Source organism: Agelaius tricolor, unplaced genomic scaffold (genome assembly GCF_023055355.1).
Source record: "Agelaius tricolor isolate 1412-34295 unplaced genomic scaffold, bAgeTri1.0.p SCAF_48, whole genome shotgun sequence".
NCBI classification, from domain to species: domain Eukaryota; kingdom Metazoa; phylum Chordata; class Aves; order Passeriformes; family Icteridae; genus Agelaius; species Agelaius tricolor.
Genome location: NW_027269308.1, coordinates 241,206 through 262,248, shown reverse-complemented (window position 1 = coordinate 262,248; position 21,043 = coordinate 241,206). Strand labels below are relative to the sequence as shown.

The window sequence follows — 21,043 nt, the reverse complement described above, 5'->3', positions numbered from 1 at the left end:
GATGATCTTGAAGGTCTCTTCCAACCTAGAAATTCTGTGATTCTGTGAATATAGCCGGACGGGACGTACATGAGCTTGTCTGGCCTTTGCTGCTTGACCAAATAGCAGCAACTGTGGAATTTTACCCCAGAGACACTTTTGGCTGGCTGGATGCTGCAGCTGGGCGCTTGGAGGCAAGTCCAGGCATGCAGGAGTTCAGGTTTACCTTTGGTGGAGAAGCCTTAAGGCGAGGTGAAGGAAAGGAGTTGGTTCTGATGGAGGGTTTCGATCCAGAGCTTTATTCCTGGCCCACAGGCCTCTGAATCCATCAACGGCTCCAGGAGAACTCCCAACCGCATGGTTTGCTCGCCCTTTTACCCGGGGGAGAGGGCGAGGGAAGGAACACGGGGGACCACCAGCCAGGTACGGGGCGGGGAAGTCTCAAGGGACTGAGGACACCTGGATGGCCCAATGTCCTTCCAGGAGGGGAGGGCATCTTTTGAATTCTGCCAATCACTCGCTGCCCTTCTGGAATGCCAGGATTGACAGACAGCGCTCAGCAGGGGTCAGGGTGTGGAAAGGAGGGATGATTGACACACCTGGCAGGGAATTATCAGGGAGGAACCTGGGGTATCTGAGGCAAACCATGACATCACACCGCAACATACCACACTACTGAAAAAAATACAGTACTACTGACTAAGATAACATAACACATATAGTATATTAATTTTTTTATATATATATATATATGTTCATTTTAATATCTGTGAAGAGCCTATCCTGTAATATGTACTTTTCACAACATCAAAGAAGCCATTTGCACCTTTAATAGACAGCTGACAACTCAGAAGGAAATGCTCACTTGTTCACAGGGTGAGAAAGAAAGGATTCTTCCAGATGAGGTAAAGTTTCAGAAACTTTATTTCTTTACAATCCTACTCTATAATCCTGTAGGGTGGTATTTGCAGAAAAATGGACAGGCACTAAATGAACCAGCCTAAACTCTGGAGCTAACTAAACTAACTAACCTTCTAGAACTAGGTCAGGTTTTTAATAAAGCTGCATTCAACTTTGTGGATAAAAAGGTGAAGCAGAAGAGTTGCTGACAGACAAAGGGGTAGCAACCCAAATAAAATGACCCTTACAGCATCTACCAATTAGATTAAGGAAAAGATGCGTGCTTGCCTCAGGACAAAATAGAGCTACCAGTCAAGAGATGCTGGACAAAGTGCAGCAACCAACCAAACAATGCATGTCTATAGAAACCTATAGGATAGGAACTAATTATAAACTATGTTTAGAAGCACAATAAATGGCTTGTCCTTGATTCACATTGAATTGTGCAGTCTTTTGTCTTTTCTCCACATACTCCTACTCTAAATCCTACTCTACAGTCCTACTCTAAATCCTACTCTAAGATGGCTATGGAGAAAATGGTCCTGATATGATTATAGCACTGTTTGCTTCTCCATCCTCCTCTTCATTGAGATGATGAGTGGTCTCAGGGTGGATGCAGCCTCAGCTGATGTTACAAATGGATGCTGTTCACAAAAAAACCCCCAAACCCAAAAACAAATACAAAAACAAAAAAAAGAAAACAAACAAATTAAAACAAACAAACAAACAAACAAAAAACAAACAACAAAAAGACAAAGAACAGTGAAGAGTGAACCATTACTTTCCAAGCTCAGGGCTTCACAGGCTCAATCGGGATTGCTCTGGGTCCTAAAAAGACCCAGAAAGAGGAGCAATGGCACCATCTGCTACCCAGCAGTCATGTGCAGGACCCTGCCATCACAGGCAAACCTGGCCCAGAATCCCGCTCATCCATTTATTCAGGTTTCTTTATCTTGTTGGGATCTTTGCCCTGCCAGTGCTCTAGAAATGGTGCTTTCTGTCCCTGAGTTATCTTCCTTTCAGGAAACTCCAATGACTCACATAGGTCCCTGTCTTTGAAAGACAGGCACTGTGCTAATTCCCACAGGGACAGAAAGCAATGTCTGTCTTTCCATGCCCTGCCCCTCGTGTGCTGGATGGCACCTTCCTTCCCAGCAGGGCCAGCCCAGTGGCACTGGGTCCTGCAGTTCCCTCTCTGCCACACAACCTGGCAGTAACCCTGGCGCAGTTCCCGTCTGCTTGAGCGTGCCAGGCAGCAGATGGGGCTGGGACAAGTCCCTCCCAGCTGTCCCTGTTTGCGTGCCAGAAACCTCCAAGGGTGGGCTGGGGGGCACAAACCAGGGCCCCTCAGAGGCTCACAGTGAGCCCCCACAGCCCCTCCTGCCACAGCCAAATCTCTGACTGCTCAGCTGGGACTGGCTTCCTTGGGTTCCTCCACCACCATTTCATGTCTCTGTACCCTGCATTGCTCTGCTTCAATTCTTTTGCCATTAGATAAAACTGAACACTCCACCAAATTAGAAAAGAGGGCAACAGAAACAGTCAGAGGACAGAGCACCTCTCTGCTCAGGAAATGCGGAGAAGAGGTGGAGTTATTCAGTTTTGTGAAGAATAGGCCCCAGGGAGACTTTATTGCCACTTTCCAAGACTTCAGAGTAGCTTTGAAGAAAGTGGGGGACATCTTTAACAGGGTCGGTTACAATAGGATATGGACAAATATTTTTAAACACAAAGGGCATCTAATCAGAGTAGGTCTAAGGAAGAACTTGTTTACTCGGAGCATGGTGCCACCCTGGCACAGCTTGCCCCAAGAGCTTGTAGGTGCCCCATCCCTGCAACCATTCCAGCTCCGGTGGCAAAAGGGCTCTGAGCAACCTGATCTCTTTAAAGATGTCCCTGCTCATTGCAGGACACTTGCACCACAGGACCTTTACAGGGCCCTGCCAGCCCAGCCCAGTCTAGGATTCCTCACTGTTTTCATTTGAAGAGCACCAAGAGTGGAGGTGAGGAGGAAGGGGGCTCATCTGATGCCTTGGACTTGAGTGGAGGAGGAGCCCGTCCCTCAGACCCTGTTTCACCTGCAGCCCCTTCACATTTTACCTGCAGGAGCTCCTTGGCAGACCAGCGCCGCGCCTCGTCTCTCTGCAGGCAGCAGCTCAGGAAGTCACGCAGGCAAGATGAGAATAGGTTGGGCTGCTGCAGCTTTTGTCTTCCTCCTGTGGCTATCAGGAGTTGAGGCTGGGGAAAAAGGAGACACCAGGCTACACCTGCTTCTTTCCTATCTGTAACTGCTCTCTTGGGTCCCATTGATTAAGCTCCACTCTGCAGTGGCAGTTTCTGCCCTGGCAGAGACCCAGAGATGACTTTCCTTTACCAACCAAAAACCCAAACTCCGATGCAGCCACAGCTTTTCCAACATCCCACAGATCTTGCCTTGGCAGCTGATTTCATTGACTGACCTAGTTAGTGGGAACTACATCACCACAAGCACATTTCCTTCCCTGAAGATTCATACCAGCTTGAGAGGCTTTTTGGAAGAAGGACTTTGCTATACTAACTCTACTATATCCAAGGGTTAGTACATGGAAAAGTATCTCTGCAGTGCTTCTTGGTCCCTTAAGAGCAGCTGCCATAAAACAAAACTAATCAAGCTTTTTGCTTTGTTCTTGAAAACAATGGGAATTGGAAGGAAAGAAAGGAAATCCACCAGGTGCTCCTCAGGTAAGGAAACAAACATTTGGAATCTCATCTTCAACACAGACACATTAAGATGCATGCACAAATGTACTGGGATGAAAACGCCTGCTTGGACACACAGGAGCCACCTGCAGCTCTGTCTCTCAGCAGCCTGAAAATTTCTGCTTTCCTTACATGGAAAAGAAAAACTTTTCATGGTCAAATCAGAAGGAGAGGTTCCATCCCTACGGTCACCCTCTACTCATTTGGCTACTCAAGTCAATGTATTAATGGTAGGCCCATCCCAGAAAGTGCCAGGAAACAAATGGGAGGTTTTGGCAGGCTCTCCACATCACCAGGCTCTGGCTTGGTGACGTGCAGAATGTGGCTTGGGCTAGGAGAGAAACACGATCACTGAGTGTTTCAGCAGCACTGCACAAGAAGCAGAAGAGACTCTGTGGCCTTTACACCCTCATGCCCCAGTTTGAAGCATGTTTCCCAGTGAGAAGAAACTGCACAGTGGGGTAAGTTCCTCTCTAAAAACCAGTGCCCTAGCAACTTTCTTGTGTTTGGGCTTCTTTTCTTCATTTCTGGAAATGTAACACCAGTTCTGAGAGGCTTGCCTTGTGGTTTTAGGGGCATCTTCACAGACAGACAAGTGGGAACAACTTGAAACCCAAAGCAAATGTTGCCTGAGAAGAGCTGGGGAGTGTTTGCCTGTGGTGAGGTTTGAGCTGTCTGGCAATCCCTTTCCATGATGTGCAGAAACATCCAGCTGCTCCCCAGAGCTCAGTCCCTCTGGGCACGCCGGCCTCTGGAAACACCTGACGATCCCAGCCTTTCTCCTGCTCAAGAGCATCTAACCTAAGCTGAGCTCCAGTTTCTTCAGCAAGGCCAAGGATGCTCACTTCCATGCAGCTGACAGTGTCCATGGAGCTCAGCAGGTCTTTCTGATACTCCTCAGGCCAAGGAATTACAGTGTAGATTGGCAAGACATTGGCTGATCGTTATCCAGTGTGGTTCGTGTGGAACCAAGCTCTAACATGCTGACAAGTCAGAGGGACAGAGCTCATTCTGCTTTTGCAAGATGGTATTTAGAAACATAGGACACCAACTTGGAACTATTCAAACCTCAACTTGCAGAATCCATCTCAAATAGACAAAAATATGAATGGCAAGAGGCCTTGGAGTCTCCATAAAAATGCCCACCACTGTAACGATAACTCTGTGCTTGTGGCACTGAAATAGATGGTGACCAAAGAGACTTTGCTATTATCCTCTTTAACCCAAAGGAGAATTTCAAATCCAGAAATGGCAATGCACTCCCCTTGTGTACAAATAATTTTTGCGGCTTTCTTTCCTTTTCCCACATCACCAGAGGTGACAAAGAGGGTTTTATCCTGACTCTCAGCTGAGCTCAGCCACTGGCCATGGTGGGGAGCTGGAGTCCTCCCTGTCATTAGAACTGTGCAGGCCAGGGATGGCCCTGCTCCTGTGGTAAAGAAACACAGCACCGGTGTCAACTGCCCACGTTGGATCCCAGCCCAGGCACCTGCCTGCAAGCTCATCAACTTGTTAAAGTACCAAGAAACAGCCAAGGGTTTGGCAAACAATTCTAACTGCAGTCGGAGAAAAACACATCCTAAACTTATCCAGGCCACCCACACACATGACTGAACCATGTACAGATGACTTGAAAGCCTGAAAGTTTCAAAGACCCACAGCATTTGGAAAAGATGCTACAGAATGGAAGAGAAGAGCTGTGTTTAAAAAATGAGAAAGCAAGCAGAACTGCTTGGGCATTGCTTTGGTAGTAGGTTTTTTCTCTTTTTCTTTTTTGTTTACTTTTCTTTTTCCTTTTTTTTCTTATGTTTTCTATAAAATTGAAACTGGGAAGGTCTAACCTCCATTTCTCAGGATATTTATCACATGTCTACCCTCTCCACTGAAAAATTCTTGTCCTTCAGAAACAGAGTTCCAACATTGTTCAAAAAACAAGTGAGAAATGTCAGGCATGGCTGGAGGCCAAAATGGCAGGTTTCTGAACTGGTTAGGTTTCTGAACTGCCACTTCCCTTTCTGATACAACCAAAGCTACAGCAGATGCTGATGTGTTGCAGGGGCATTTTTAGAAGGAGACCTTGGTGGAAGTGGTGCCAGCAGATGGCAATGGGATTTTGTCCAATGGCACATAGAACATGGGACAGGTGAGAAAGACAGTGGGATCGGTGAGTATTTGCACCTTACCAAGACAGGAGTTGCATTCCAGTGAGGAACTTCTCGTTCCACCATTTCGATGCCCACGATTCCCAAAGACCATATGTCCACTTTGGGGCCATATGGTTGACCTGTCACCACTTCAGGCGCCAGCCACCCAGGAGTGCCGGCCACGCAGCTCCGTCTGCCCTGCTCAGGGGTGAGCTGAGCAAAGAGGCCAAAGTCAGCTGTGGAGAAAACAACAAACCATGAAAGCCAGCTCCAATTAGGAAACCAAGCAAAAGAATTCCCCACTCTCAGGCTAAGAATGTGCTGTTGAATCTCCTGGAGAACTGCGCACGCTCGATTTCCCTGGGGCTTTAGCCAAGGGAGTATGGAATTGGCCGCTTCCAAAAAAACCCAGGTTTCTTAACGCTGCTCACAGCAGTGGACTTTATGCCCCTGAAGCTTTAGATTGTAGCTCCCTCTGTCTGGAAGGGACACACACAGAGCAACGCCACTCTTGACTGCTTGTGGTTCCTTATACCTCTGTGCACGTTGCAACTGTGCCTTCAGCTCGCAGCAGGGGTCCCTGCACTGCCACCAGCACCATTTCTGGGGAGCTGGCAGTCACTCCAAGCAGCCCCACACCCACATCCCTGGAACGCTGCACCTGACCAAGAATATACTGACCCAGCTTGACAGAGCCGTCAGTTTTGAGAAGGATGTTGCAGCTCTTCACATCTTGGTGGATGACGCGGTTTGAGTGCAGAAAATGCAGTCCTTGCAGGCACTGAGCGAGAAAACAGAAACAGGAGGGCAAAAATGAGTGATGTGATTTCATCACACAAGAAAGGAAACAAAGAATCTAAAAGATTTCCTCTCCAGGGGAATGGGGAGTAATGGCAGAACAGTAATGGCCACTGAGAGGAAGAGCTTGCTGCTCCAACACTTGCAGAGCAGGACCTTTCTAAGGAAAGGCACGTCAGCTTTTGAAAGAGCAACAGCACCTGCTGTTGTAGGCTGTGCCCTGCAAACCAGCCAGGATGACTCCTGCTGCAGTGGATGTGCTTTTTCCATGCAGAGGACAAAGGAGGGGTTTTGAAAGGAAAAGTCCCTCCCTTTGGTGTGAAGCGGATCACTTTTGGGTGGGAGGCTGCATGACAAAGATTTTCTTGCTGGCCTCAGCACAGGCTTGGAAGTATCCCACCAGTCACTTTCCAGAAGCAAAGAGCATTTTGGCTGCACTACTATTCTTTTCAGCTGAGGACTGTGAGACATGAGTCTTTTTTCTTTGCTGATCATTTCAAATCCTGCCACCAGCACCTTTGCTTTTACAGGCAAGGAATGCAGTGAAGACAGACTCCAGGCAAACATTTAGAGAGGCAAGGTGGAGAACAGCAAATACAAATACAAGAGACAGAGCGAGAATACAACAGCAGGAGATAAGAGAACTGGCACTGAGTACAGGGAGTGCAGGGGCACTGGCAGGCCTTTCACTTGAGATGCTTTTACTTGCCCATAGAATAGCAGCAACACAGAAACAAAGCTTGGCACAGGAAATCACTCCAGCTCTGAGCCCCTGTTTCCCAGACAATCCTGCCCAAGCCCTTGGAAACACGGATGGGATTGCTGACCTCCCGACTGATGGCTGCCATCTCATCTTCAGACAGGTAGGTCTTGCTGATGACATTGCTCAGAGTGCCTCCATCCATGTACTCCATAACCAGCCAGAGCTCCTCACCCACAAGGCAGCTGAAAAAAGGAAACAAGGGCGTGGAGATGAATGTACATGGCTAGGTTGCTGTGTGGAAAAGACGGGTTGATTCTTCTTTTCAGGTCCCTTTGAGACAAAGACAAAATAAAGGAATAGACATTCCCTCTTGGCTGTGCATTGTTTGCCATCTGTGCAGTCTCAAGGAGAAAGGCACAGCTGTGAAAAAGGAGATGTCTTAGATGGGCAGCAAGCAAAATGTGCAGTTTAGTAACAGCCCAGATAAAAAACCTGTCACGCATGGTGTTTCTGGAAAAAAGCACCTAGTCTTCCTGGCATGCATAGCAATGGAAAACAGTGGCAACAATCCAAGGGAAATCCTTGTTAGTTTACCTGGACGTAAGAAGACACTTGAAAAAAATCAAGCTCCAAAACAAAGTGGTGGCTGTGAATATAGAGATCATTGATTTAGTAAGACACGACTCATCCGGGTTTTTGAACAATTTTCAAATACCATGTGCCAGCGAAGACTCATGCAGACAAAATGCAATCTCTTCCCATCCACTGGAGATGAAAAGAGCAGTTATAATTAGCCAATAATTACAGCTCTATTTTCTGCCAGTGACCAAAGTGGGATTTTACCTTGCATGTTTGCAATATGTGAACAAACATTCATGGGACAAAAGCACAACTCACCTGTCTAAACAATTGACCAGGTTGGGATTCCTATTCACCTTCATGACCATGAGTTCATTGACTTTTAGTTCCTTCTTTCTCAGTCCTTGAAGATGTATTTTCTTTATGGCCACCTAAAATGACATTGAAAATCAGTAACTTGAGAGGTTGGTGGCACGAGACCACAAGGCACATGGAACGAGTGATTTTGCAATGACACAGCTGAGCTGTGCCAAACTGCCTTGTGATTAGGCACTGCAGTAATTAGGAACTGACGTTCCAACAGCCCATTTCTCTGCTCCCTTGGGAGCCAGTTACAGGACACGTGGGGCCACTGACATTTTGCTTTGACCACTTGGTAACAGCAGTGTCTCAGTTATCACCCACAAAGCTCTGACCACACTCTCTGCTGCTTTGTTTGCGACTCAGAAGAAGCAATCCATGCCTTAAAACTCTGTGGATACATCTTGGGCTATAGGCAGGGCTTAGGGCTTTCAGGGACGCCTTGCAGATCTCTCCCTGTGTGCAGTTCCCAAGTGCAGCAGGTGGCTAAGGAACTACCAGTAACTTTCAGATGTATTTATTGGCAGCCAGAAATGAGAATTCAGGACTCTGAAGTTGTAGCCCCAAAGAGCAGTGAGGTGCTCGAAGGCACCACCTTTGTTTCAGCAATGGAGAGCGAGTGAGCGCGTCCTTCTCTGAAAGGAACCGCTGCCCTCCGTGCCTTCCTTCCGGCAGCTGAGGAGGACAAAGTCCCAAATGCATTTTGCGGGCTGGCACCAGTCTGTGCTTCTTGTGCCTTTTCAGCACAGCTCTGCCCAAAGCTCCAGCCACAGCTCACACCAGAAGGGAAAGCCCTCGAGTGCAGCAGAATCTGCAGGTGCTGTTGACAGTTACCTCTCCTCCTGTGGCAGTGTCGAGTGCTTTACAAACATCTCCAAAAGTCCTAGAAACAAAACAGAAGCAGAGAAAGGAGAAGCCATTTAGATCTTGCAGTGAAAGCCAGCCCACGCAGGAGATCTGTGCTGTAAATGCCTAAGACCTGCAGGACACTGGAAGCATGGAGATGTCTTTGACAATGCCTTCTGAGCACACTTAGAAATTCTGATCAGCACTGACAATCTAAGCCCAGTGCCTGAACACATTTGCAGCTTGTCTGACTTCACACTTGATACCTATTCCACCAGCAAAACACCTGATGCATAGTTTGGTAAAATTAACATTGCTTGGACTCACCCACTGCCAATATTTTCCAGTTCAATGTATTTTATAATAGGATTTTCCATCTTCGCCATTCTCCCTGAGGGAAACAAAATGCAAGATGTTCACTTTAAAGCAGAGATCCCAGCTTCTAGGAGATACAAAAGGCAGCCCCAGTGTCTGGGGCTCTGAGCCCTCCCTTTGTGGACAGCTGGCTAACAACAACAGGAACAGGAACTGGAACAACAAGAAAAGAACAGCAGGTCCACAGCACAAGTGGCTGGCACAGAGACTGATTTCTAGCATCCTTTGAAGTGAGAGACCTCTTGACAGCAGACACACAGGGAAGCACAGGGAGATACATTCAGAGACTGAGACCAGAAGAGAACACCTACCAAGGCAAGTAAGTTTGTCATCTAGAAACATTAAGGAGAGCTGGAACTAACAGTGCCTTTGTTTTCTTGGGAATAAACACTGTGAGATTTAGAAAAGGTTTCCTACTTGCTAAGATTAAATGCACCTGGACATCTAGAATCAATTCCTCTGAACAGATGTCAAGTTCAGAACAGGAGGAATTATTGCCAAGTGTTCCCATCTTTTCCAGCTTGCAGCAGTTTGCCAGAAGAATGCCTCTGCGTTTGTAAACCAGAGCAGCTCATGCTAGAAGCAATCCCGACGGGGCTTTCAGCATCAGGGCCCTCACCCTTTATGAGCAGGCTGAGCTCAAAGACGCCCTTGCCCGTGCCCCGCGTGAAGAACCACGCCGCTTCTCTCCACCCCGACAGCGCGGATCAGTCGCTCCCATTGCACTCGCCCTCTCGGCACCGCACACGTCCCCATCCTCCCAACTCGGCACGGCGGGCATGGGCACAGAGGACAGCAGTGCTCCTCAGGCGCCCTGTGACACAGAGAGCTGCCCAGAGGAGATGCTGACCCTCTTGTGAGTCCAGGCCGTGCGACGCAGCAGCCGGCCCAGAGAAGGGGCTGCTGCCTCAGGCAGCTCCGCGCTGCAGCAGCCGGGCAGCAGCGGGACCCTCCCAGCTAAGGAAGGCTCCAGCCTCTGCACTCCCACCAGCCCTCAGGGGCAGGGCAGCGACCACAACAAGGCTGGCAAAGCCCAAGCATGAGCACTGACAGGCACTGACTGGAAGAAGCCAGAGTGAGCCTGAGCCCCGTACAAGCTGTTGCCCCCATTCAGGACACAGCAGGATGGGCTTTGAGATCAGCCACACCGAGGCGCAGATCAGTGCCCTTTTTGTCCCAACAGGTGATGGTAGACACAGAATCCACTGGGCTCTCTTCTCAACCCTACCAGATCTTATCTGAGAGCACAGCACTGGCAGCTGTTAAGGGCAAGAAGCAGATTCATTGGGTTGTGCTGCAGAATCACAAAGGGCTTGATGTGTTCTCCTAGAGACTGATCTCAGCAGGGATTCTGCCAGTGGCTAGGACTCAAGCAGTCACAGCCTTCTGCTGATCCAGGAACAATCCCTGCTTCTGCCTTCGGCAGAGAGGGAAGCCCAGGCAAACTCCAGCCAGTCTAAGCTGCCCTCAGAGGCAGCAGGAACACCCAGAGCTCTCTCTTGCTGCCTCGGAGCAACGCCAGCACTTCTGTGACACTAAACCGAGGAGAACCCTTTGGTACAGCTATGCTGACACGTGCACACAATACACTGTCCCTCAGATAAGAAAGATACCAGACGTACTCAGTTGCTCCAGGGAGTCACCCGCCATCTCCTGTTGCTGAGCAGCAGCTGGGTCAGCACGGGAGGTGAACCAAGTGCTCAGGCTCCACTTCTTCAGCTGGAGAGCAAAGGCTCCTTGGGACGGCACTGCTGCTTCTGCAGCAGCTTCAGTGTCAGAGTCGGTGTAGATCTGAGACAAGAAATGAGTTTATGTCAGGAAGGTGTGGCAGAGATTGCCCTGAAATGCAAGAGAGATTGCCATTTGAAATGCAAGCCCTTAGGAAGCTGCTGTCAGCCACATGCAGAGCTCTTCAACTGGATTGCTTTGGATGTCCACTTGTGAAACCAAATGGTCAAAACCAAAGGCTGGTTTTACTCGAGGTCATAGCCAGTTTCTTGTTCTAAAGGATGACTGCAGCAACGACTGCTCCACTTCCTCCCAAAGACTCCTTTCCCCCTCCTAGGTCTGCAGATACATTTGCAGCTCCTCATTCTAATGTTCTACCTCCTGCCATGAAATTCTCTTTTTCTGCACCTTCCTCGGGACGTGCTCATCCTGCAGCATCTCTGGAGGGTTCAGTTCCTGGGCCTCATGCCAGCCTCGGGGCTCTTGGTTGCCCATCATTTGCTGGAACTCTCTGCAGGCTGCCAGGTAGGATGGCAACACTTCCACCTCAAGTCAAAGAGAACAAAGCAGTCAGAGACTACAGCTTGTCCCCGTCAGCCAGGAGTCATCGACTGGGAAGAAAGTAAAGAAAAGGACAGGAGCAGATTCACAAGGGATACAGACAGCTTGTAGCTCGTATTTCAGATCTATGTGAGTGACCATGTTCACCTGCAAAAACACCTCAAGAAACAAGGTCACCTGGAAGAAGCCAGCAGGAGCTCATTCGGATGAGTGCTGGCTAAATGGCCAAGGGAGTAATGCCACTGTCTAGAGCATCAGCTGAGATTCAGCAGACCAGGAAGTGCCCTTCAGAGCAGCTCTGACAGAGGCCTCATCAGGATGGCCTCAGAGGCATCACCCACCCCCTGCTGCTCTGCACTGGAAAGGCAAGGAGGGCAGAAACCACCCCTTGGGTGACTGCAGTGGCTATTGCTGTTTCACTCACTTGCTTTTCTAGAGCCTTTTGTTCCTGAAGGAGGCGATTAATTTTCTCTTTGATGATTTTAATTTTTTCGTCTAGCCTCTTCTTCCTTGCCTTGATCCTAGCCTCAGTTTCCTGCAGCTGTGCCTGCACCTGTTCATCAATTTTCTGTAAACAACAACGGAAAGGACTCTCTTTCATGCGTGGAGTGGCTGCCATTCCTTCATTCACCTGTTTTTGTTGATTGCCCCTCTGCATAGGGAGATTCTTCTCCTCTTGGATGTCTTCATTCCTCCTCTTTGCTGCCATGATGTCACTCTGAGCTTCAGGCAGCTCTGCTTGTGGCTCTGCCTTGATGTTCTGTACACACAAAAGCAGAGCAAGTGACTGAGAGCTGCCATCAAGATCAGCTTTTCCCTCTTTTAGCCTCAAAATCACATTTATTCAGCCCCTTCTTTCTGCTTCCCTCCCCAGCTCTGCTTCCACTGTAACCATCCTGTCCCGGTGCTGGTCTCTGCAGATTCCAAGGCTCTGTCCTTTCAGTGCCTGTGGGACTTCCTGGCCTCCTCAGTCCCAGGAGCTCTGGTTTATGCCCCTCTTCCTGCCCTTCCCTCTGTCCCCTGGCCAGTCAGGCTTACCTGGCCATTCTCCTGTGGCTCTTCCACCTGCTGCCTGAGCTGCTCTTCCTGCTCTCGGGCAGGGAACAGCTCTCCCTGAATCTGGCATGGCATCTCAGATAAGGCAGTCTGCTCCTGCTCTTTCTCTAGAAGCACCTGCACAGAAAGCAAGACAAGATGGGTTTCACCTTCCCGTACGACCTTTGTGGGCCAAGACTCAAAGACTGCTGGGCTCACACGCTCCCAAAGCACTGTGCTGCTGCTCTGCTGGGTCCTTCTCTGCCCGTGGGGAGGCACAGATTCCAAAGTGACCCTGGCCCTACAATCAGGGGCCATCTGGGGCTGAAGCTCCAACAGCCTCTCAGGCAGCTGACAGGGAAGGTGTGGCATTTCTCAAGGGTCTGGTGAGGGCCTCCCTCTGCTTCTGCCATGTCCTCTTTGTCTTTCAGTGGTGACTGACACCCCACCCTGTCCCACAGCTCCATCCTGGCCCTGCAGGTGGCTTCCTGGGTGAGCTCACTCCTTGTGAGAGACACTTCTGGAGTTCACATTCCCTTCAGGCCTGCACCAGCATTCCTCCTTCCTGACATCTACACTCTTGTTAGAAAATGGGGTCATTCAGGAGATAAGGATGCATGCAAAGATCTCTGATGGAAGTCAGAGAACCTCTATGGCCATCTGAGTATATGAAGGAGGACCAAGGTGTTTCTTCTCCCTCTTTTGTCAACTGAGAATTCTGACCAGCAGTAACAGAGTTTCTCATAAGGCCTCATTAACAAATGCACTTACACAGCCCTGGGGATGCCAGCAAAGGAAACCATGTGTCATGTAATGCATGTATGGGCAAAGTCACCAGACCCCAACTACAGCATGGGATGGTTCCACTCCCTTAGGACATGCAAAAATTTAAAGGATAAAAAGAAGGCTTCAGGTCAGAAAAGGCTGGAGTAGGGAAACATGAGGGGAAAAAACAACCATCTCTGGAGGGGGAAACATCTCTGCCTGCTCAGGATCAGTCAATGGAACTTGTCTCTACTCCTCTCCTGAAGGGATGCCTTTAGGTGAGCTTTGCATCTTCCACTGCTTTGGAGCAGAGCCAGGAAGATTCAAATAGATAGACAGACAGATCTCACTTTTATAATCTCTCTTTACTGTACTGTGGTATTTACATTCTTTGAACACAGAGAGATATAATTCTCTCTCCTAGGTTTTTTTTAAGGGGAGGTAGTGAGAAACTTAAGAGAAGAAGAGAAAACAATTATTATCTCTACTTGCTGTTCTTGTTGTTTAGTACATGTAGAATGTGTTCTAGTGATTGTTTACTGAAAGTGATTTGTTAATTGGATTTTAGTGATAGTTGTTTAGCTTGATTAGCCAATTAGATAAAAGCTGTGTCGTGACTGTCTGGAGACAGTCACAAGTTTTTCTTTAGTAGCTTTTTAGTATAGTATCTCTTTAGTATAGTTTTAATATAGTACTAGTGTGATATAACATAGCTTAAGAAAGCATTTGTTTAACCTTCTAAATCATAGAGTCAAAGCACATTATTCACCACGTGGGGGTCACCCTGAATCAATACTGTCCTTTCTGTCGCTACACACATCAACACTCGGTAGCAGTGCCCCGATCTGCAGCCATCCTGAACTTGCTCTCCTGTTGCTTCAGTAACCCACACTCTTGGGGAATCTGGAGCGTGTGGGTCCTTATGGAATGCAATCAGACCCAGAGCGTTGCACTGGGAACTGCACTCTTTGTGCATCTGTGCTCGGGCAAGTTCTTCTCTTGGACTCGAGCACACTGATGGTGCTAAAGTGGCTGGAATCAGAAATGCAGCCCAGCCCCTCCCAGCTCCTCTAATCTCTGAGCACCAGCTGGAATGCAAGGGCATTGATTTCCTGCTCAATTCCCAAATACAACACACACTGATTCCCTGGGCTGCCAAAAGACACGGGAGCCGTTAACCTGAAAGTGATGTGTTTCCACCAGTGCTGGAAAAGGGCAGGAAAGATTGAGAAAAAGCTCCTTTGCTCCCTGGAGAAGGAGAAATTACACAAGGCTTCTCCTTCTAGCAAACAAACAAACAAATAAACAAAATATGAAAGTGTTACCTACTCCAGTGTCTAAAGCACTTGGATGCAGTGAAGGGATGTTTGGCAGGGAAACAGCCCTTGTGCTGAGCATTGGATCTCTGGATCTAAGGCAGGGATCTATGGAAGTCTGCCTGAAGGTCCCTCATGAGCCCCCATTGTCCAGGCTAAAGCTCCCTCAGCACCTCCTCGCTGGCCTTGTGCTGCACCCCCTTGCCCAGCTCCCCTGTCCTTCTGTGCACGCGCTGCAGCCCCTCAAGGACTTTCTGCTTCCCAGGGCCCACAGCTGCACCCAGCACTGCAGCGGTGGCCGCAGCGCTGCCCAGCACAGGCCACGCTCGCTGCCCTGCTCCTGCTGCCCCCCTGCTGCTGACACGGCCACCGTGCCCTGGCCCTTCTTGGCCCCCTGGCCACACGCTGCCTCATCTTCAGCGGCTCAAGGCCGCCAGCCCTGCGTCCTTTTGGCCCACGCAGCTCCCCAGCCACAAAGGTGCCCATTTCACTTCAGATACAGCAGGCATCATTGCAAGGTGTACATCCTGGATTTAGCATTACAAGACAGCAGTCAAGGACTTGCAGCTTTGCTCCCACTCCAGGCTCCAATGCAGTTTTCAAAGCAAACTACACAATAGAAGGTATCAACAGACACATGCAGCGTCTGGGTTTTGCCTCAGAAGAAGGGTTCAGAACTACTCACTTTGTCTCTTTTGCCACACTAGACAAGAATGGCCCCCCCCAGCTTCATGGACAACACAGTCATCTCCTTGCAGCTTATCAAAGACCAAGAAACAGGCAGATTCAGAGCACCTATCTGCTCTGCTACTGGCTGCTCTGCCTGAAGAGGCAGAAGAGCAACCTGACAACAAAGGCACCAAAATCCCTGACTTCAAGCAGCAGCTCTACATCCCCAGCGTGTCTCTGAAATAGTCCCAAGTAAGCACACCCAAGAAGTTTGTGGGGACAAAGCACCACAAAGAGCTTGTGTGGTCAGATCAGCATTTTTTTGTGCCTGCAGCTACTTGGCCAGTCCGTGCAGGGGGACAGGTCCCTCCACGCCACAGTGTCCCCTGTGTATCTGACAAGGCTGAGCACAGTGTCTTTGACATGCTCCCTGCTCTGGGATCAGGCAGCATTCATGCTCCAGGCTGGCCCCTGTCCAAATGCCAGGAAGCTGCTGCCTAAGCATGACAGATCAAAGCCCATTGCCCAGCTGTCAGAGGCTGGGGGCAATCACCAGGTCCTGGCAGGACTCCAGCACTCAGCATCCTCAGCCAGCAACAGCAAGTGCCGGCTGGTCAGAAACTTGCAGCTCTGCCTTGCACCAAAGACAGCAGCACACACAACTGGCACTTACTGGCTCAGAATGGTCAGGCTGTGGTGTGACCACAGCTGGAGGCTGGCGCTCATCCACCTCATTTGCCTCCTCTTTGGCCTCCTCTCCATGAGCAGAGGGAGCCAGAGGAGAGACTGCTGTTGGTTCTGTGATCTGTGGACAAACAGCAGTGTGAGGGACAGAAAGTTACCTATAATTTATAACCTTATTTCTATTCAGCACTTTATTCTATTCAGCTCTATTTCTACAACCAGCTGTACTAAGGACAAATCAGAAACTTTGAGAACAATGGGATTCTAAGTCACTGTGACTGAATTTAAATGGGCTAATTCAACAGAATTGCTAATAGTTCTGAATTAGACATTATGCCCTGGCTACTATCAAGAAGCAACATTCTCTCTGCAAAATGAGCTTTTCATTCCTTGAAAGTTCTGAAATGGAAAATCAGGAAAAAGCCAGCGATGCCTTTGTTATTGCTGCTGCAGACATGGAAATGGATTTTCTTTCAGCCTACCCAGCTGGCCCTCTACACTCTGCGGCCACAGGCCAAGCTCACAGCTTGCTCTACAATTCTTAAGCACCAGGAACATGAAATGTTCCTTTCTCACTCACCTCAGGATCAGCACCTCTGAATACACGGATCATGTGATCTGGAGTGGGCAAGGGAAAATGAACAAGGGCTGTGAGAAAACTGCCTGGGCTGCTGAATCCCACAGAAGAGAAGAAGTCAACCCAAACAGAGAGTATTTTTCTTTATCAACATCCCTCCACGTGACATACTTCTTTCACACAGCCAGCAAGAGATCAGGACAATAATCTTGGTTGTGCCTACACTTCGGCCCGTTTAGCCAGTAAATGGATACAAACGTGATCAAGGAAATGCAAATTGTTCTTCAACACTCAATGCTTCTGTTCTGTTCAACAGATAAAGCAGCTCTTGTTCTCTTGTCTTTCAGGTACTTTTTTAAAAAACAGAAGTTGAATGCACTAATTCCCATTAAGTTGCTGAAAACAGTCACCCAGAAAAGCTTCCCCAAAATCCCCCTGAGCTGTGGCAGTTCTACTGTGAAACAGCACAGCAGCAGCTCCAGGGCTCAGGAGCAGACACTCATGGCTTTAGAGTTTGCACTTCACTGCAAAGGGAATCACTATTTTAGCACTCAGTCAAGGGTCAAAATAGACAGTCAAATCCTTTCATTACAAAATTTAGAATAAAAGAAGCTTTGCCTCAGTTCTGGGGAGAACTACAAAGTCTTTAGAAGGCCTTCTGAGAAGGCCTCCCAGTCTGCATTTTGGAAGTTGTCCTGCTTGATCCAGCAAACTGAGGAAATGACAGACTCTGCTGCCACAGACTCTCCCGTGGAGGGAACGGAAGCCCTGCAGGTTCCCTTGCAAATGCTGCCCCTGTGGCTACAGGCACCCCCTTTTTAGCTGAACGCCCTGACAGGAGCTTTACCAAACCACTGGCATCCTAATGCTCTTTCTCTTTCAAAATCAACCCAGTCACTAAAAAAGAGCAGGAAGACATGCAAAAGCCAGGTTAGCTTACACCCTAACCTAAATAGAGTTGAAACCTCTACTTACTTGCCAGGCTAGTCATGAAATAGGCGGAATAAACAGTGCCATACATGGTGCAAACTGCAGCAGCGAGTTGCTCAATCATTGTAGCACTGTTGTTCAAGTTTACCCCAACACTACAAAAGCCAAGACTCCTGTCAGTGTGCAGCTACACACTGACAAAGGCCACAATCAGGAGGATGCTCCTGATCTCAGCAAGCCCTAGGGCTGCTCTGGCACTGAGGCCTTCCGTGCAACAAGGCAACCTTCTGATGTCACCACGACGATGTGGCAACCATGCCCTGATATCACAAAGCAAAGTATGACAAAGCAAAGCATCACAAAGCATGTTAGTCTGTGAATTTATGCAAAGCAGTAACCAACCTCCCCTACAGCAAACACAAAATGGCCTCGGAAGTTCTCCTCTGACACAAAGCAGCACAAACTCCCCCCATGGGCCAAACCCTGTTGTTCAAGGGATCCAAGAGGAACTCCAAGAGTGCCCCAAGCACCTACAGCCTGTACCCCAAGTGAGCATTCAGATGGGACCCAAGCAAAGGAAACCAGACCAAGAAAATGGCCCAAAGCATTGTACAGAACCAGGAGAGAAAGCACTATTGGCATAGCAGCTGAAGTAATTCCTAACCAATCACCCCATATATCTGCATGTTTATTGGATGTTCCCAGGGCTGCTGTGTATGTACATCTCTTCCCCTGCTCTGCCGTTCTTCCCCTTTGGCAGCAGTGGAACTGGCAGCATCTGCCCGCCAGCAGCAGCTGCTCCAAGCTGGGAACGCGGCTGGCGGTGCTGATTTCCAGAGGCTCCTGTGTCCCAGGGAAGCCAAGGCAGGAGCAGCTGAACGGCGCTGGCGCTGCTGCTGCTCTGTGCCAGAGAGCCCCGGCTGGGCAGGGCACGGTGCCCACTGCGCTGCGGGCTCCTTCTCCTGCCAGAGCTGGGCACACCTGGGAGCAAGGCATGGCAACCTTTGGGCAAACCAAGGGGTTTCTGGGGCTGCACTGCTCTGCACACACCCAGCTCACCTGCAGCACAGAACCTTGGTCCCCCAAAAGGTAAACAAGATGGAAACAGCTGGAAAAGATCTCATTTCAACCATTCTTTATGCTTCAATAGAAATGACCAAAATGAAAGTTACCGAGCAGGGCCTGATCTACACTGCCAGCTCAGTGTGAGAAAAGAGGCATTACTTTATTTCAGTGCTGGGTGCGTGGGGAATCACTTCCCTGAAACATGCACACCCACGTGTGTGTATCCATGGAACTAAGACATTCCTTTCATTACTTTTATTCATTACTTTGCTCAAACTCACAGGCTAAACATTCTCACAAAGTATTTGACATGTTTAAATCACTTCCCCAAAATTACTGACATTTAGAGTAGGGGTCTCTTGAGGGTCTCTGGTGGTCATGTGGTGATCATCCCATTCCTCAAATTCTCCTTCCATGGTTAAGAGCCTTCTTCTCCTTGAATGCATTGCAGCTACCTCCTCAGTAGGCCCACTGTCTTTATTCTCAAGGCTAAGATATCCACTTGCACACATTAACCACTGGTGTGAGGGAAGGTATGACTCAGCACCGCCTGTTAAAGCTTAACAAATTCACAATTTGTTGCAGGTAAACACTTCCCCAACGTCTCTCCTTCCTTCTCTGGGAATCAAACACAAGCATTTTGTGAGCACTGAGCCCAAGGCCGCCTCCAACCCTCCTGTCACCCACCAGCCCTTCTCTCTTCACAAACAGCAGGTCCAGCAGTGCCTTCCCTCACTGGCTCAGTCACCAGCTGTGTCACAAGTTCTCTGTCACACACTCCAGGAACATCCTGGGCTGTTTGCTCTCTGCTGCACTCTGTTGCCAGCAGACATCCCCACCCTGTTCCATAGCCCTTGCAGAACCCTGCACCTGCTATCCCCGGGCACCTGGGAAGGGGAGGCAGTCACGGAAGAGATGCACCAGCTGCACCGGGCAGGAACCAAAACCCTCTCGCGGCACAGCTGCTGGCCTGTGTCTGGCACAGCTCCGGCTGCCCCACTCCTCATGGGCTTTTGGCTGGAAATGCAATTGCACTTTCTGCCTCATGTAGAAATACCAGGGCTGCACAAACAACGGCCAGCAGGCCACATCCCAAAGGCACTGCAGCATGGAGTTGAGAAGGAAGAAGACCCTTCCCCAATTCCTAACCATACCAAAAAATACCACCATAATTGGGACTTTTAATCTTCTGAATGCAGAGTTGATTCACAGGGTGACAAGGGAATCTTCCAATGGAGTTGAAGTTTGGTAGAGTTTTTATTCTGAGTCCTACTCAGACTGTTGATTTGAAAATTTATTTTAAAATATTCTTTAAAAGGCTGTGCAGTCATATGGTTTTGTTCTAATACCAAAATGGCTAGATTTAATTACATCCAAACTGATTAGTCTGTAAAAGCTTTCCTGCAGAATAGCCACTAAACAAGAAATGAAAATCTGTGGACTGTTGACTTTGCCAAATTCTACTAAATTTATCAGACAATGAGGCATTTTTAGTTAGATCATAGAGCAAATTAATTCCTATGGATAACTTGATTTGGATAAACCTGTTGATTTCAAATTAAAATTGCTAGCATGAACTAAGTGGAAATCTGAATACTCACTTCTATGAGGTCTGAATTATTAGATAGTCATTGTTCACCATAATAACAAAAATTAACATTCTGGCTATTTTTTTTACTTATCGTCAGCTCTTCAACAGTCTTTGTAACATCAGAAAGAGAGTTTGTAGCAAGGTGAACCATGGGTTGGTGGAGCATTGCAGAAGGCTCCTGTGTCAGCACTAAATATTCACATTTACCATGGCATCACTCCTTGCCTTTAATTCCAAGCTACAGCTCAGTTCCTGCAGTATAGATTCACACTTGTAGTCTGTATTTGCAGCTGGTTCTTACTTCCCTGTCCAGAAAAAAATCATGCTTGGATCTCAAATCAAAATGAAACAAGGAGAGAGTCAGGTTCTGGATAGGTATAGCAAGAACTAAGAGATTCTTTTTGCAAATATGTTGAAAAGTTGTTTGTAGATACTGCAAAAATGGCAGATTAAAGACTTGCACTCTAACTTGCAAGCTGAGGTTTGCCTGTTATTTCTGGACTGATTTCTTGAGGCCAGACACTGAACCTAATCAGTAAGAAAATCAAAACCACAGGAGTAGTTTGGAGAATATTGTAAATTATTCTGTCATGATGCTTTTTGCCTAAAAGTTCTGGCCATCATCCGATTGGAGTAATTAGAGGAGATCGAAGCCATCATTCTGTGCCTGTGCACACAGTTCCTTCCCAGGAGCAATCC

At 48.4% G+C, this 21,043-nt stretch overlaps 1 pseudogene; it reads right to left on the bottom strand.

Annotated features, from left to right (window-relative positions):
* Positions 1-1,007: 1,007 nt before the first annotated feature.
* On the bottom strand, positions 1,008-20,495 carry LOC139604240 (serine/threonine-protein kinase PAK 3-like; annotated as a pseudogene).
* Positions 20,496-21,043: the final 548 nt, after the last annotated feature.